Raw genomic sequence first — 14,070 nt, 5'->3', positions numbered from 1 at the left:
TGACATTTAGATATTTATAGAACCCTTTGCCATTCAATAAGATAAGATTATAGTAAAAAGAAACCCCCTTGGATTAAATGCAATTTAGGAAGACAGCTGATCTGTTATGTGCTAAAATGTCCCATTATCTCATGATATATATTCTGTTAGTATGTTCTGTCTTGCAAATCTATGACTAGCTGCCAAAGCATTTCATTAGCTAAATGAACCATAATAGAGAGTAGATGATGTGCATGTGTTTGTAATCATTTATGTAGTTTGAAGTGAGACGTGTTATCTTCCCAATGACCACATTGTTACGTGACTTCCTTATCACTTCTCATCTTTCTGAAGCTTGCTGAAAAATTTCAACACTTTTGATAATAACCTCGTTACTTCTAGCATGTGGGACACCAATTAGTGCTCCAAATCTTGCGAGGAGGGGTGGAGTGAGCATGGGATTCTCTGGTAACTCTGCTCAGAGCATTGAATTTCCTACCCTGGAGGCTGCTCAGAAGCAGATAATTCTAAATCTGTGAGGCATGAAGAGGAACTTCTCTGGCCCTCAGTAGAAGCAGTGGATAATCTGCCCTTCCAAACCATTTAAGCAAAGATTGTTTTATTCTTCCCAGATGCGTGAAAGTCTCGGGCTGAGCAGGAGCTGGGGACAGGAACACAATAAAGTAATGGTCAGAAACGGAGTAGCAACCTCAGAGAAAGAATCAATAGGAAAATTGTCAATATTGAATAACAAAGATGACAGGCATCTGCATAACTCCAAATGCTAAGATTTAGTAACACTTTACCATCTCAATCTATGTCAGAGAATGCATTTTCTCATTTTCTGTTGTCAGTGTAAGAGGCAGTCAGTTTGGTTCATTGATGAACTTTGCTCAGATTTGAAATATACCACTGCTGTCTACCTTCTTCATTCTTAATAAATTCTCAGATGTTGCACTGCCTTCATGATAAGTTTATATAGACAACATTACAGTACCACAGAATTGTTCTCTTTCCCCTCTTGACTGATGGAAAACTCTCAGTTGCAATAAATTCTTAACGTGCAAAAATTTTGGACAAAGTTTGTTATCTGCTGTTGATCATATTTCTAATGACTATAACAGGAAAGTAACTCCCAGGTTGATATTTGTTGGTTATATGACCATTATTAATATATCAAGGTGTATATGAATTGTTTAAGGTCTATATCTGAATTTTTCTTACACTTTCTATGGATATATGTTTTCAGTTCCTTACAACTTTGTTACAGTTTCATCAATTCATGCAGACATTTTTAAGCAGACATTTCTAAAATATGCAGAACATTTCAAGGAATACTTCAGATTAAAATAATTGACATTTTTGAGGAACAGGTAGGAAAAAAATGTCCTTATAGCCAAGTTTGAAAAAAAAAAAAGTCACCTTTAAAATTTACACTTAGATTTAAAAAGATTTTTCAACTCAAAATTAAATAGTGTTTTATTAGCAATAACGTGACTTACCCAGCTTTAGTGACATTATAAAAACTACAGTTTATTTGTTGCTCTTATGTGGGTTTTTATCTTCCTTTCTTCTGTTAGAGCCAGGATTAAATCACAGGAGGCGCAGTTTTCTCTTGTTCAGACTCAGTTGTTTATTAATTCTTATCTATTGCACAGTCGCCCGAGTTGTGAGCTCTAGCTAACAAGGTAGAAAATGGCTCAGTCTCTAACTTTTTACACAGTCTTTTAAGTGCTAATTATCCAATAATGAAATGACACCCACATTATCCTTACTCTTAACCCAATAACCAACCACCTGAGATCCGCAATGCAGAGATTTTCACCCTATTAGAAAAAAAAAACACCCAAAACCATGAAGAAGAAGGTGAAAGAAGAACTTAGCCAACACCCCAAATCGTCCATATTGCTTTATACATATCACTATATGTCAAAATCTTAAACTCCAGGTTTTCCACCCTGTGATATCACAAAATTCTATTCAAACCACAATCCCAGTGCCACCACTCAACCCTGGAAGTCTGTTCCATGGCCTCAGGCCAAATGTAGTGATTGCTTGAGGGTCAGTACCTTTCAGCACAGAAAGCCTGAAATTCTCAGCTTCCAGGGTTCCAACCACCCATACAGAGATCTTTTTATAACTTATCTCAGTTACAAGAAAAGAGAATTTTGTAAGTGTTAATAGGACTGTAGAAGACTTGCATGGTATTTCCAGGCCTTTTTGTTCCCGCCTTTTCCTTCTAGTTCTTCCTCTAACCTATTAGCCTCTGAGTTGGGAAAGAAAAGAGCTGAAAAGTCTTGGTAAGAGTCTGCCTTCATTAACTATTGCATCTGCTGTTGGTAGGTAGCAAGCATGAAGAATAAGAGGATGGATGTGATAAAGGAGTAATGGGCAGACTTGGTGAATAAAGGGAGAAAAAATTGCAAGGAAAAGAGCCAGGAAGTAAGTGAGCAGAAATGGTGAATTGTGGCATAAACAGTACAAGGCTGAGAGCTGAGCAGACCTAGAGCCGAGAAGACTCAGGGCCTTGGGTGGGGCTGTGGGAGGAGGTAAGGAAATATGCTGTGTGACACAGAGCAGGGACAAAGGGCTGTGCAGAAGGCAGGCTGAAGCAGGTTGAAGCATTGTTGATTGCTGCAGAAAATTCACCTGCAAAACCCAGAACTGAATGCACAACTGATTATATATCTTTGCTGCTCCTAGCATTGGATGACAGAAGAAAAATAGAAAGTGTGCAAAATAGGATTTCAGGCTTCAATTGCAAATGTTTCAAGAACATACGAATTCAAGAACTCTATCCACATCTATTCCAACAATTATTAACTAAGGTCTTAATTTTGAACCCTACTTTTTTTAACCTTTTTTTTCAGCTATTACTCTTAGTGTAAAATATAGATTCGTATTTTGCCCATTCAGAACCACAGGCTGAGATTTAGGTCTCTTGCTGTTCCTATGACAACACACCCAGCTCAGTGTTTCTGTCACTTTCTAAATTAATCAGCAGGTGCTTTTTCTTCCTTTTGTGGTTTACCTGTTACACAGTAAAATCAGTTGACACGTACAGATAGCTAGCAGAGGCTGTTCACTTCTTAGACACAGAACTTATAGCATCAACAAGAAATATTAAATTATGTAGCTGTAAATTAAATGCCGTGGATGTACGAGGATTTTGGAATCAAACCGTTCTTGTACAGAAAGTACCTTACCCCAGTCACTTCTGACCAGTGGGGAAGTAGGTTGTATTGACTCAATGTTTATCAGGTTTACTTGATGCTTCTCTAAAAACCCTTTAGTAGTGTTACCCTGTTGTGGCCAGCTGGTATTTCAGAGCTGAAATCTTGGCTGAGTTTTCCTATTTCAATTTGAGAAATTAGGAGTAACACTTGTCATGCTAAAACAATCATTAATTAAATAACATCAGGAAGACATAATCTCTTAGCAACAGAGAAATATAAAAAAATCTCTTACATCAATATGGCTTCTGTAACTGATTTTTTCAAGGAAAAGATAGAGATAATTCATCTATAATATTTTTAAAGGAAAAAAAGAATTTTGCTTTAAAAAACACCATACTGTAAAAACTGGCATTGTAGCATACTGGCATGAATTTTTGAAATTTCCTTCAGTTTCTGGGTACAGGATCTATTTCTGTGGTGGAATATGCAGTGTAACACACTTAATAGATGCTGCCATTTCTATTGTAAAAGAAATTATAACGAAAAATATAAATGTTGCTACTTTGATTTTGATTTTTTCAGAATACAGGCCAGCAGAAAGCAATTGTTTTCTGCTCAGAACACTACATATTTAGCCATGATGACATTTTTTCTATACAAGATCCATATGAAGCAATCATATTCCCTCCGACTTTTTAATATATTTATATCTCATGTAAATGGCACTGAGCTGCAAGTGAATGTCATTTGGTGGATGCAAAAATCTTTGTACTGTGAGGACCTCAGTTTTAAGAGCTTCACCTTCTTGTTTTTTCAGGAACAATGCAGATTTTCCTCAAAAACTAGTGGGACTGAAGGCCCATTTGTAGCTTAGTCTCCTAAAGACAAAATTCTGCTAAAATGCTGTATATAGAACACTTTCTGATGAACACTGGATGGATCAGATCCTGGAGGTTTCAATCCTAAAAGCCCTTTTCAGTGATGGACAATTTTTTGAATCTCATGAGTTGCTTCAGGTCTATGAAGCTTCTCTTTTTTCCTACCCCGTGTCAGCACCTGGCAACATTCAGTCTTTTCCCCATCCTCTTCTGCTACCAAACATTTCATCTTTTTCCTCATTTGCATTTTTGGCCAATTCCTCTTCCAGCAGAGAATATATAGATGCTCTAAAATACAGTAAACTCGTAAAACCTCAGGAATTAAGATGTCTTACCTTTACCTTTTTCTTCCTTTTCCTTTTTTTTTTTTTTTTTTTTTTTTTTGGGCATATCACGAATCTGTCTTCATAGATAGCTCATGACATAGCTCTGATGTCTCATAACTAGTTTTTTTCTCATCATCTAGGTTTTATTTTCATTTCTGCTACTGAATTCTTTGTTACCTGGATTAGAGAGAAAATAAAAAATGAGGAGATATTTGCCATCTCCCAAGCTGACAGCATTTTAATGGGTTTTGTCCTCTGATTGACAAAAGATTAATTACAAGACTGCACAAAAGTGGAAGTTACCTTCTAATTCAAGTTATCTTTTCTGATGTTGTATTAATGATGTAGTACAGTGTTCTTCCTGCCACCTGAAATATATTCTGGGAGTATCTCTATTTATCACTTTTAAAATCCTAAAACAGTTATCATCCTATGCCTTATCTAGGCCAAAGACTGCTTGTATTACATTTTCATTTGTAGGAATTTACTTTATCACTTCCAAATAACTTCTATTTCTGTGCTGGTTACATTGAGATGTTGTTACACTATATCTTAAAACAAAATCTGAGTGCTAGTTGGAGAACACATCATAGTTCCAGTTATGCTTGTAATTTACATATCACACATTCCCTTGCTATCTGTTACTGTCTCACTCCAGGTTATTACTAGGCTCTATCACTTTTGCTTTAGATATAGAATGGTAGGCTGCAAATGCCTATTGTCAGTTTTTGAGAAATAAGAATATAGTTTGAAACTATTTGATTTTACTAAATGAAAAAGAGCCTCAACTAAGTTTTTGACTAAGTTTTTTCTTATATGGGTGTTGATTTCAACATTATTATGGGCAGAATAATAACATTTGGATACATCAGGGTAATTACCCCATGCTTTGGCATATTCAGTTTTCCACAGTTTTAAGTGAATGATATACAGAAGTATTTAATGTCTGCTAAAGAATGCATCATAAAAAAGCCATTACATGTTCTAACATCTGTTGATATCTAAAGATCTCATTTTTTACTGCCTTCAAGGTAGTTCTATTTCACTCTTTCTAATTCTAATACAGACTGGAAATACTGCTTGACTGAGATCTTTATCTCCTTGTTTGTATTCTGTGAACTCTTCCTTAGGCAGTTGAGGTTCTTATCTTTAGACATACGACAAACAAAGCAATATCAACTCACTTTGGACACAGTTGCAACCAGTTTTCCCCCCTCCATTGGGTTTATCTTATTAAGTCTACATTTTAGAGGCACTGGTCCTAGTTTCTGATACGTGCCTACATTGCTCCAGGATAGCCATTTCTGGAATGCACCAACAGACGTGCCCTAGGGAACACACCCTGATTGTGCCAATTCCATCACTGCTTCTGTTTTAACAAAAAATGTTGTAGTGAAGAGGTAATATATGAGCTATGCATAATGGATTGCTATCTGTAATGTTTGTGAGTCAGTCACAAGCCTCTCCAGCCTCCTCCTCATGGGATTGCAAACTAAAAATAATTTCAGATGTGTCTCACTCTTCAGCACCTAGTTAGATGAGCAATTGCTGCATGACCAGGTCCTTCATTCTGGTAGAAAGAGTAAACTAGAACTTTCACAGATATTAACCCATGTGTCTTCAGGTCGTAAAGGATTGTATTTGTAATCAATTGGACATTTTGGATCTTGAAAGTAGCAATTTCAAATAATTTCATATTGGATTATAGATTTGCTATGGCCATCAGTTCTGGAAATTTAGGGAAAGAAAGAAATATCTGAGATCTTTCTGTATGTGTTGTTTAAGACAGGTGTACCCTGTCATTGGAGAGTCTGCCCTAGCAGCAGGATTGTAGCTTGAGACAAGATAATCCACTATAGGCATGACTGTGTATTCCCTAGATGTAGTTTATGGCTCCTGGAACGATGATAGCTGATCTAAGCAGCTGGAACCCCAAAAATGGGATTTGTGATGTGAATAAAGTGGAAGAATAACTATTAAAGAAAAAATAGGACAAAAAATGTGGCAAGACTTGTCATCAGTCCTGGCTTGTATTTTTGCCAGTATATGTTCTTTATGAGAACTTTCATTTTTTTCCCTTCAAGAGCTCTATAGATAATGATGACATTGTTCGAAGTAAAAAGAGGCATTCATATTCCAAAGTGGATTTACTATATTTTAAAGTAAATCTGTGATTTAATAGTTCCAGATGCTTTGCTTTTCTCTACACTTGGTTTCCCAACTACACAGTTTCCCATGGTCCTTGGTCTTCTATTCCATGCCTTCTGTTTCCTTGGATTTTCCATTAAATGCATCCTCCAGCAAGACCATTCATAATGACTTAGTGTCATCACCGATGTGAAATCGTGAATTTTACATGGAGTTTAACACTGGTCTGTGACTGGTAATTTATATTTTCATGAAAATGTTTGAAAAAATGGATATTCAGTGTAACATAAAAAAGATTACAAGCTTCATGCTTTCATAAATAATATTGTAAATACATCACCAGATGAAGAGTAAATATATGTTTGGGAAATATATAGAAATTAGATGGTTTCCAAGGCAAAAACTGAAAGATTCACATATAATCCAGATTTGGATATTGCAGTGTACTGTGAGAAGGAAGGGATCATACTTTTTTTAAAGTAGAAAACTCACAGTGCAGCTGTGAACAATCATTGTGACAAGAACATTTCCATACATGAGAAGGCTGAGAGGGACATATCATGAAAATCTTGAGCATACAGAATGCTTCTCATGATGTTTTGTTAACCGTAACTACTTCCTTTGCAGTGGTCTTTTGTATGAAGATGTTTCTGAAAATAAATGGATTTGGTTTTTATATATGATTATAATTTTAATAATTTGTGATTACATATTTATACTTTTTTTGATTAACAAGCTTACTGTCTAGAAACACAAATTTTCAAAACATATGCAGTGGATCATAAAGGAAGAGTTTCCAATCTTTATTGTGTTTGTGAACTGCTCAATCCAGTGTTGTGGAGTTGCTGTTCATGGTGTATGTTTGCCTGGATGAGCCAATGACTTCATATATGACAATAACTAATGGCGTTTATATGATTCATAACGTCTGAAATCTGAAACTTTGCTGACATTTACTAAAAGGAGAAGAAATCAACCAGAGAAGAATCATTGTCACTATAGCAAAGAGTAATTTTCTGAATTATAGGAATGTTCTGAAGTGAGAGAACTGACAATTGCAGTAATTGTAAAAGAACCAAAGAAAACCAGAAGACAAATGATAGAATTAGAAGAAAAGAAAATATAAGTAATTGCCATTTAATAGCCTGGTTTTTTTAGACTAAAAAAATTATACTTTCCAGTACTAGATCAAAACTGCAATTAGCAACACTTTTTCTGAAAAAGTGGACCTTAATCACATCTGGTAACTTCATGGATCAACTTGTTACAAAATGATAGCAATCTGAAACCTCTGAAAGAAGTAAAACAACAGAAACGATCATCATAAGAAGTTATGTGTTTTTTGACTTTCACTGCTGCACTGATTTAATTTTGCTTTCTAAATATAACAGTGCTTATATTTTTTTCCTTCTAAATATCAGTCTACTGCAGGATATCTGGGGTTCAATATATGTGGTAGCAGATGAACTTTATAGCAATTCCAGCAGACAATATATTGTCAAATGTGTTCTTGTGATAAGACAAACCTATAACAGCAGATTTGCCTTTCCATAGGTCTGATTTTAACACTGTCAAAAAGAAAACAGGTGCTTAAATTTACAGAAAATATAAAATAGAAAAGAAGCTATATTATGAAATATGATGAGCGGTAGTGAATAATTCATATTTTATTTAATCAAAGAATATTTAGCATTCTGATCCTCCTGGTTTTCTTTGTGTGTTCTTGTCTATATTTTCTGTGATGAATTCTATAGATTTGAGGATATGGGCCTTCATTACTGCATATTTAATAAAGAATTAAATATAGACTATACACCAGAACCATCATTTTGCTTTTCCCTAGTTAAGAGGCAATCTTTCACTTTAATAAGGGAGAAAACACATGTTTCTGACCACGAATAAGGAAAAAACATGAATAGGATATGAAAACATGCAAGGTGCATTACAATCTGACCATCAGTGTACATTACTGAAATACTACTGGCAAGGCCATGGACATGTTGCTCCAGGCCATTAAAAGACAGTCACACTACTAATGAGTTATTCTGTCCCGAAAAGCATGTGATGAAAGTCAGTTATGAAAATATAACTCTCAAATCTCTTTGATGTGAGACTTTTTTATTGCTGGATTTCATGTATGCTTTTTTCACATAATTTATATCATAATATGAATATTTTAAGAGTTTAGGGCCTGACTTTTAGGAAAAAATAAGCCCCATAGCTTGGTTAGAATGAGTTGGAGGCATCTTACTATACAAACTGGATATATTAGCTGGGATTAATTTTTCTCAGATTGTTTGTGGAAATTTAAGAGAACTGGAAATTTTAAAAATACTGGATCTTGATGAAGTCCCAAATATACTTTGTGAGTTTTAAAGTCCAAATGCTTTAAAAATTATTTGTTACAGTCTACTGAGTCTGTCTGGGGTGGATTTTCTTCGTAGCAGTCTGTATGGTGCTGTGGCCCTGTGTTTTTGATTTGTGACTAATACAGTATTGATAACACACTGCTGTTCTGGCTCTTGCTGAATAGTGCTTGCACAACATCAAGGCACTCTTCTGTTTATTTCTTTGTTTATTTTCTTGTTTTTCCCACTCTGTCCCTGTGAAAAATGCATATTATATGGCTCCACGCTGCCTAGGTCATTGTATGGGTATAAAAGTCTCTAAAGGTCTTACAGCATTTTAGTATCTAAATAGAGTGGTTTATTTACAAAGCATGTATCTGAAGGTGCGAGAGTTCTAAGAGCGGCTTTACAATACAATTAATTACAAACCTAGGCAAACAAAGTCTAAACAAGACAATAACCAAAGCATAGAAATCTTAACACACAGAGTTCTAATGAAATAGCAAACAAAGCATAGAATTCCTAACAAGCAAAACTAGTAAAACTATAAGCAAAGCACAAATCTGACATCACAGCCTCTAAGTAAATCAGCCTCCCACCTGACCCCAAGCAGGATTTTCCAACCATGGGGTCACAATAACAGAAAGGGATCACAAGATCACAGATCCCAGACAGGGGTCCCGGCCGCGGGGATCACAGTGGCAGTGGGGGGGTCCCCAACTCGGCAGAGTTCCCAAAAGCAGGGTCGCAGGGACAAGGAGGGGTCCCAGGGGTCCCAAACCCTTGCAGTTCCCGGTTGCAGAGACAGGAACCCTCACAGACTCCCCAGCAGCCCTGAACAGAGCTCCGGGGCAAACGCCACAGGGGGAAAGGGAAGGGGCAGGGTCGCAGGGACAAGGAAGGATCCCTGGGGTCCCGCACCCTCGCAGGAGGAAGGGACGGGACCCCAGGGCCCAGATCCCAGGCTACAATAGATGGTACCTTTAGAATCCCATCCGGCTCCCTAGCAAGGCTCCTTCCTCAGGCAGCAGGAGGTGGAGGTTGGATCGATTGATCAGATTGATCACTCGACCAATTCCTTGGACTGACTGACTGACACAGAGGCTTTTTATCCCAAATTGCAAAATGCATATTCATATTTTTTATCTACACACTAACCAATCTAGGTACAATTCTAAAGTTCATAAAACTACGAAAATCAGCGTCAAAACCTACGCACATAGCATATCTATTAACGTAAAACTCTATCTTACTAGCATAAGGTTCTACCTTGTTGTACATAAAACTCATACTAAAAATTATAAACAGTACCCTACTCTATTTTTGTTATGTCTGTACTCTATCACTAAGCCTGAAGCTGTGTCCTTCTACACTGAACTAGGACTTAGGGCATGTAAAGCTTAAAGCTAAGGGTTAGATTTCTACTTTATGCATTTAAAGCTTTTATATATTCTAATTTTTCTAAAGGCTTTAATTCTATCTCTGTACTTTTCACTCTCTGTGGAGGATCCATGGAAACATGGACTCCGACACCACGCAGATATTTACTATATGTATTATTCTAGGTTGAAAAGTTATGCTGTATTAACTTTTGAATAATATAGTGAATGTAGTTTTGTAATTAACATTAAGCTGTAGTAATCAAAAATAAAAACTATGTGTGTGAGATATTCTTTTTAGCTCAAGAGAAAGAGAAGATAACCAGGAAATTCTTCACACAGAGATAACAATTACAGAAACCCCTAAATTTTCCTGAGAGAGAGAGATTTATGCCTTCCTGATCAACAGAGACCACCACTTCACGTCGAACCCAGACTCAAAGGCGCCTGGGGAGATTAGCAGAGGGTTTTTGACAAGGACCAGATAACTTGTTGTGTTTTAAATAAAATATGCATAATCATGAAGTGACTCCTCTCAAGAGAAGAATTCTACTATAACGGTGTCCTTCTCCTGCTGACTTTTGTCTAGGGAGAGGGGACCCAGGGCTGTACTCTTTGCTATTATTGTCTCAGTAGTTGTCCTAACTCTAAATTGTTTAACCTTTATTATTGTATTTATATTACTATTTTTTATATAACCATTTTTATTTTTTATTAAATTTTCAAAAATTCCAAAAGCGAGTGATTGGCGTTTATTACAGTCCCCATATCAGGTAGACAGTCCCAACTTTGCAAAGGCTGGAAGTGTGCCAGCTGTACAGCCAGCTTGAACTGACCACAGGGATATTTCATCTCACATGATGTTGTGTTTTGTGACAGAGGCTTGGGCAAAGGAAGAGAAAGTGAAGGCATTTGAAGATAGGAAGTTTGTCTTGGCAAGAAACCATGGCATGTTTCCATAGGGGCCCCGCTTTATGGAAAGTGGTTGAGCATCTTCCTGCCAATGTGAAGCAGTGAATAAATCACTTTGTACAGTTTCATTTGCTTGAAAATGTTTGCAAGTAGCAAAAAATTACTTTATTCTTAGGTTTTATTTTCTCTTACAATACAGTTGAATAATCAAATCAAACATTATGGATACATATCTTTGTCTATGAAGATTGTATTTATAGGTATTTACTTTAAATTATGGATTAAACAAAAGAGTCTGTTACTAGTCAGATTCTGATTTTTAGTTTGGAGAAGTTTGACGGTGTTTCAGAAGTTTCAGAAAGTATTCTCAGGTTTATTGAGACAGGGACTCTGGTCTTTAGTCTTATCATCAATTTAGGGCAAGAAAGGGAGATTATGCTTCCCTGGTAAACTTTCCCTCAACTGGTTTGGTTGGATTAAAATATATTGTGTCAGAAATTAGCTGAAGCTTTGTTTTATTTGTCTGAATAGCTTATAATTAGGTTCTTCAAATAAACAAGATATTCCTTAAAAAAATCCCCCCCAAAAAACCTAAACAAAACTTTGCAATAAAAGGAATTCTACAGCTTCTGTATTTAATTTTATTTTAATAATTAGGAAGTTAATAAAATATCTAGTGAAATCTTTACCATAGAATTACTTTATGCAAAATTAATTTACTACTGGACATAGAGATATGGAACAGAAGTAACAGCTTTTTCTATCCACTATTTTTTTGTGTGAAATCATATTTCTCTCTCTTTTTTTTTTTTTTTCCCACATAGCTTGTGAAATAGCCATGAGGAAAAAATCAAACAACATGCTAATATCCCTGAACTTTGTTATCTTACATTTTTTGTGGCTCATACAGATTTTTCTCACCCCCTCTAGATCTTCCTTTGAGTGGATATGTAGTCCTCATGCTATAGTATTAATTAGCAGGTTTAGAAAAGGGGATGGTAGTGACTTTCCCTTGTCTGTTATTCATTACAATAGATTCTTTCCTGCTGTGCTGCTTCCTCCCTATCTGTGCTTTGGTTTTCACCTCCTACCTAAGGTAAAATACAGTACACTTCATCCAAGTTTATCTCATTGATCACTCAATTGTGTGTCAAGACAACTTTGAATTCTGATGCTGTCCTTCTAGCTGACACTTTATTACATTATCTAAGTTGTTAAGGCACTAAAAGGGTCTGGTCCAGGGCAGGGTGTATGTGACAGTTCCTAGTTTAAGGTATTGGAGGTCAGTCAAGATTCTTCCTCCAAGCAAGCAAAACAGTTAATACCTTGAAATTAAAGTTCCAAGTATCTGTCATTTGACCTTCCTTATAATGAAAAACCAGAGCTTTATACTGGAGTAGCTATTGGCTTTTTCTGCTTTATGATGAAATTAAGATTGAAAATTTTATCCGGGATGGACTTAATCCTAAAACAATATATCGTCAGTGTAACTGGGAAGTACAAATTCAAAGGCATGGTAGCTGTTCCAAATCAATTCCTTACCATGGACATTGTATTTACCTGTGAACAATATTGGAACAAATACAGAAACAGATGGCCCATTTTTGATCAGTATGTGCAGAAATCAGCATGTCAGGGGCTGAATATGGATGCACTGCCCGTTTCCTCCTCTGAAATGGTTGGCTAAAAAGCATACTTCTGTCTCACTAGACCCTGAACAGATATTTCCAAAGGAACAGCTTCAGAAAGAGATTTTTACATCAAACACAAATTTATAGTAAAATCCCCAGTGCAGGATTTGTATCTGACATCATGGCCTTCTAGGACTTATTTTTCTTTTCACTTTCAACTAAGTGGCCCACATTTTAAACAGATTACTTCAATTTTATTTTACCTTTAATGAGATTTAATGCCATCCCCTACAGCTGAGCAACAGTAATACAACATGCAATCAATTTATTGTTTTCTTAGCCATTTAGAACATAAAATGCCAAAGTTGTTAATGTGTTTGGAAAATGTCTTATGGTTTCACTACTAACATAGTGCAACAATTTCAGTTTCAGTTTTTTCTCCCAAATACTCAATTTCTCATGTTCTTGTTGCTCTCCAAGGAGAAGATAACATTTTTTTTTAAAAAAAAACCTTGATATTTTTTAAAGCTCTTTCAAGAGCTCTGAAGATCCTAACATTGAGATATTTAGTTAAGAAATTAAGATTTTTTAGTAATTTAGCATATGTACAAAGAAATTTAGTATTAAAATCTGGGGTGACTATTAGACTCATCTTCTCAGTGCCAAACAGAAAAACTCTGCTTCTCTTTTCTGTGTTACTTACTATGAAATCTTCAACAAAATCAGGATGTATACTTGCACTGATCCCTGTGCAGTTTTCTCCCATTCATATCTGAAATCACCAAAGGATTTTAATGTTGAAATGTGTGATAATCAAATACCAGGATACTTGTAGAAGGCTGGCTCAGAACACTTTGCAGTTGCAAGACTCTGTTATACAGCAACAAGGACAGATCACCTTAGCCACCATCCTCTCTGGAAGCGTTGACATTATAAAGTCACAAATCAGGAATCTCCGATGAAAGCCATATAAATATAGCTCTTTTGTGTCAGTAACCAGGGGCTGAATTTGTAAATAAAGCTTTAGAAGGTACCCTGGTCAGCAGAGAGGGATCACTGTCACTTTCTTAGCAAAAGGAAACAGATGGTTTTGTCAATGGCACAAATAGGTATTCACACTGAAATTATTGCTGACGAGTGATGGCAGTGCCTGTCTGTCCAAGAGGTAAAGGCCTCAGTGTGATAAACACAAGGGCAGCAAGTATGAAGACAATCTGCCTAAGATTAGGCATGAATTTCCCACAAGAAAAAGGGAGATACTGAATTATCCTGGCATACTTTATGGACCGGTGA

The sequence above is a fragment of the Prinia subflava genome, chromosome 1, assembly GCF_021018805.1.
Source record: "Prinia subflava isolate CZ2003 ecotype Zambia chromosome 1, Cam_Psub_1.2, whole genome shotgun sequence".
NCBI classification, from domain to species: Eukaryota; Metazoa; Chordata; class Aves; order Passeriformes; family Cisticolidae; genus Prinia; species Prinia subflava.
This window is presented reverse-complemented; position numbering follows the sequence as displayed.